The 5,062-nt window shown below is 43.7% G+C and overlaps 1 non-coding gene across 1 annotated transcript; it reads right to left on the bottom strand.

Moving 5' to 3' along the window:
• Positions 1-2,596: 2,596 nt before the first annotated feature.
• TRNAA-GGC (transfer RNA alanine (anticodon GGC)) lies at positions 2,597-2,672 on the bottom strand. The gene has a single exon. It is a non-coding gene; the product is annotated as a tRNA-Ala (tRNA).
• Positions 2,673-5,062: the final 2,390 nt, after the last annotated feature.

Here is a 5,062-nt window from a genome sequence, read left to right as displayed (position 1 = left end):
TGTAACCACAGAGTTGAGAAATGATAGATACGTGAATTCCAAACTGCCTTTTTGAGGTTCGCTTATCTGTCAGACCTCACCCTTACTGGACTATTGCCCCTGAGACAGAGGAATTCCAAGAAGCTGGTCAGCCTGCCCCAAGAAGGAGCATTCCAGAAAGCTGAAATCCTCAAACTGCAAAAGGGAACATACCAGGACTTATGCCTCAGTATCCCTTCAGGCTCTCCCAAACACTATATAATTTGCCCCTAGTCTGTAACCAGCACTCTTCTCCCCCGGAGAAGTGCCCGGTAAGGTTTCTTTCTTCCTTTCAATAAAGCCTGTTACTCTGGTCTTTCAGACTTCCATGGATTCCAACATACCCCATCTCCTTCCTTCTCCCTGCACAAACTCTGCCCAAACTGGCTTCTCACTCAGCACTCCACCATCTTGGCTGCTTCTCCTGGCCTCTTCCACGTGGCCTTCTCTGCTCTCCTCGCTGCTCTCTCTTCTATAATCTCAGGAACTGAGAGAGCAAGCTCCCGGTCTGTCCCTCTTTATAGTGTAGATTCAAAACCTTTAATCCAATATACAAAAAAGGAAGTCTCTGATACAAAGTCACTTATCTGAGGTATAATAGGATTCCTCATGAGAGTGCACCACCCTACATCAAAAAGGGTGGGAAAGACTTAGTCCTAAAACCAAGCCCCAGGCTACAAGGATCCTGCCTGCCCATAGCCCACCCCCAACACACATTAATATAATCACGCCCATCCCAAACAATGACCTGGGCAATGGGCTTCCACGTGGGCAGCGCCATCTTTAACAAAGTGAGCATAATATATTTTATCTGCCCAACAGAAATCAAAGAAGAAAGTAATTTTTCCAGGTTTAATTCAGATTTAAAAGCTTGGAATTTAGGGGGGAGAGACTTATAATCATATGAAGATACTGTAGAATTAAAATGTAGAGAGTGAATAGTAGCTGTTTCCTATCCTAGTAAAGTGAAAACTAAATAACTTAAAAGATAATTATTGTTGAGTGTTGGTCAAATGAGTTTGTAAATATGATATATGTGTTTGCTCGCTTGTGATTTGTGTTGGGTGTGGGGGACGGGCTGTGGGCAGGCAGGGTCGTTGTAGCCTAGGGTTTAGTTTTAAGATGGGGCTTTTCCCCACACCCTGACTGATTGTATGATCTGGGTGGTGCACTCTCATGAGGAATCCAATTATGCCTCGAATAAGTGACTTTGTATCAGAGACTTCCTTGTTTGTATATTGGATTAAGGGTTTTTGGTTTTCTACACTATAAAGTGGGACAGACCAGGAGCTGGCTCACACAGTTCCTGCTATCACGATTGCAGGGGCTTCCCTGATCCCTTGCCCCTCATGGGAAAAGCTGGTTTTCTGCTTTTCCCTTGTCTTCTTTTGTGGTTTGCCTGTCTTGGTGAGACTCCAATAAATAGGATGGCCCACCATCCTCCGACTCCGCCATTTCTTTACCGTCTGCCCGAATCCAATGTGAATGGCCACAATGGCGGCTCCTGGCCTTACATTGAGGAACATCACTATTATAAAAGAAACCGTCTATAGCACTTTGCCAACTCACTTTCTACTGCTGTTGAACATCAAAAAACAAACTCGGAATCACAAATGAAATTTGGTTATGGTTCAGTATAAATCAGCACAATTACAATGAGGGAAGGACTGTGTCAGTAAAAACAAGATATTAAGGATTTTGTGCAAAGGAGAGTCTATACATTAAGTCAAAATTTCCTGATTTGAGAGGGATTAACCAAACAATAGAAGAAAAGCCAAAGAAAACATACACTTTATCTGTGGAGAAAATAGAAAATGCTTAAATTTCCCGTGATGATGACATAAGGCAACAGGACATTGGGGTCCTTGCAAGGATCAGTTCTCACATATTCAGTTCATAACATAAAACACACAATCTATCACTCTGTTGAGGCTGCTGGCATAATTCACAGCAGACAAAAGAAATACATCCTTTGGCAACTTTTGGCTCACCATCCAGAGAGGCTGCTGTTTGATATATTGGGTTGGGGAATAAGTTCGTAGCGTTTTTACTGAAGACTTTTATTTAAACAAAAAACAATAATTATATCAATAAGTTAATCAATTATATATTCGCCATTGCTGTTTACAACCTCTTCCCACCTCTCAACCAATTTGTTGATGCCGTTCCGCCAAATATCGCCTGGTCTGGTGTCAAAGAAGTTGTTGAGCCAGTTTTTAAGGACCTCTTTGTTTTTTTTTGTTGTTGTTCTTTCTTTCCATGTTTATTTATTTATTTTTTATTTATTTATTTTTTTGTATTTTTCTGAAGCTGGAAACAGGGAGGCAGTCAGACAGACTCCCGCATGCGCCCGACCGGGATCCACCCGGCACGCCCACCAGGGGGCGATGCTCTGCCCATCCGGGGTGTCGCTCTGTTGTGACCAGAGCCACTCTAGCGCCTGGGGCAGAGGCCAAGGAGCCATCCCCAGCACCCGGGCCATCTTTTTGCTCCAATGGAGCCTCGGCTGCGGGAGGGGAAGAGAGAGACAGAGAGGAAGGAGGTGGGGGTGGAGAAGCAGATGGGCACCTCTCCTGTGTGCCCTGGCCGGGAATCGAACCCGGGACTTCCGCATGCCAGGCCGACGCTCTACCACTGAGCCAACCAGCCAGGGCAAGGACCTCTTTGTTATCGAAGGTAACGCCCTTCATATGGTTTGACAGGGAGCGGAAAAGATGGTAATTGGTCGGTGCAAGGTCCGGAGAATATGGCGGATGCTGAAGGACCTCCCATTCGAGCTCTTGGAGTGCGGCTTTGACGACTTGTGCAACATGGGGCCTGGCGTTGTCGTGAAGGAGTATGGTTTGACCATGTCGATCAGGTCTTTTCAGCCAAATAGCCTCATTCACGCGGTGTAGCTGGGCAATGTAGAGCTCCTTGTTGACCGTGGCATTCTTTTCAAGCATTTCCCAGTTCTTCATCGAATTCAGAAGGCCTTCCGCTGCAGCACGTGTCATTGACGTCGATGTCACCATTTTTGAACTTTGCAAACCATTTCCGTGCTGTAGACTTGCCTATGACACCTTCTCCATACACGTCGCAAATGTCCCGGGCTGCTTCAGCAGCTTTTTGACCTTGATGAAAAGCAAAGAAGAGCAGGTGTCGAAAATGTTGATTTTTGCCTCCTGGGTATTCCATTTCTAAGCCTCAAAACTAATAAAAAATTAAATAACTCAAAAATACAATTAACATAGTTTTGTAGAGCAGAAAGAGTTTTATCGAATGAATACTTACCCTTTGCCAAACAGCAAACAAATCATTGTAAAATAAAAGAAAATATAAAAACGCTACGAACTTATTCCCCAACCCAATATTTAATAAAACAGCAAAGCTTGATATTGCATTTTTATTGAGCAGAAATATCCCAAGAATGCACAGAAAGAAATAAGAAAATGATTGTACTAGAGAAATTGAAGCAAATGTGAAGACAGAGGAACAGCAAAGTAGAAAAACAATAAAGAGCAGAGTAGTTTCACATACTAAACATTTAAAGTGACTTGGAATTAGTTATATGTTGGAATTAATTTGGAAGATCATACATTCATAAATATATAATAGAACCAAGAGTCTTCCATATCTTAAAATAGGTTATTAAAATGTGCTTGGATATACCATATTGTCATGTTTAGAAACAGATCAGTACAGTAACTGTGGCTCTAGCAACTGTTTCAATAAACCCTAGAGTTTGAGCATGACAAATAAGACTACAGGAGAGAAAAGGGGACTGGGCAGGTAGAATGAGTTTCAACCGACTGTGCCTGTAGCTCTTTGGATGGTCAATAAAATGGAACTTGGAATGTGGCTCTGTAGGCTTCTTTCCACACTTGAAAGCACTTAAGTCTATTTATGTCTGCCCAGAAAATATATAGTTGTATTAACTATGTTTTCTTCCTTCCTTTTCTTCTTCTTCTTCTTCTTTTTTTTTACAAGCACAAGTTTATTTAGAAAGTTACAGAGGTAGAAAAAGTGAGCCAGCTGGGATTGTGGGCTCCAGAAGCAAGTCAAAGAGACAAATGAAGGTCCCTTGGAGCTTAGGAGAGAGGGAGAGAGAGCAAAGGTATGTGCCTTGAGGGGAGAAAAGGGGAAAGCTGGGGTGGCAGCCTTTGGGCCCACTTAGGTTTGAGGCTGTTTGGACTTGAGTACTTTGCTAGAATTTGAGACCACAGCTCCAACCAGTGATAAGGTAACTTGCTCTATCTTTTGAGCAAATATTTATCTTGGGAATCTCATGAACATGTACAGAATTTGGGTATTCCTGGCTTTGTAGTCAAATAGCATTGTTAATATCACATCCTTTAGGTCAGTCAGTACACATTAATGTGGCCTATCTATTATTTACAGCTGTCACCCATTTTAGATGTTTCCAGGCATCCCCAAACTATGGCCTGCGGGCCGCAATGCGGCCCCCTGAGGCCATTTATCCAGCCCTCACTGCACTTCTGGAAGGGGCACCTCTTTCATTGGTGGTCAGTGAGAGGACCACTGTATTTGGCAGCCCTCCAATGGTCTGAGGGACAGTGAACTGGCCCCCTGTGTAAAAAGTTTGGAGATCCCTAGTATGCGCTACTGGTTGTCCTTTTGATATTCTGAATATCTTCTCTTATTTTCTTTTATTTCCTTTTTTTTTTGACAGGGGCAGAGAGAGAGTCAGAGAGAGGGACAGATAGGGTCAGACAGACAGGAAGGGAGAGAGATGAGAAGCATCAATTCTTCATTGCATCACCTTAGTTGTTCATTGATTGCTTTCTCATATGTGCCTTAACGGTTGGGGCGGGGGGGCTACAACAGAGTAAGTGACCCCTTGCTCAAGACAACAACCTTGGGCTTAAGAAAGCAACCTTGGGCTTCAAGCCAGCTACCTTTCCTGCTCAAGCCAGCAACCATGGGGTCATGTCTATGATCCTATGCTCAAGCCAGCGACCCCCCGCTTAAGCTGGTGAGCCTGTGCTCAAGCCAGATGAGCCTGTGATTAAGCCGGCGACTTTGAGTTTTTGAACCTGGGTCC

This window comes from Saccopteryx leptura, chromosome 1 (genome assembly GCF_036850995.1).
Source record: "Saccopteryx leptura isolate mSacLep1 chromosome 1, mSacLep1_pri_phased_curated, whole genome shotgun sequence".
NCBI classification, from domain to species: domain Eukaryota; kingdom Metazoa; phylum Chordata; class Mammalia; order Chiroptera; family Emballonuridae; genus Saccopteryx; species Saccopteryx leptura.
This window is presented reverse-complemented; position numbering and strand designations above follow the sequence as displayed.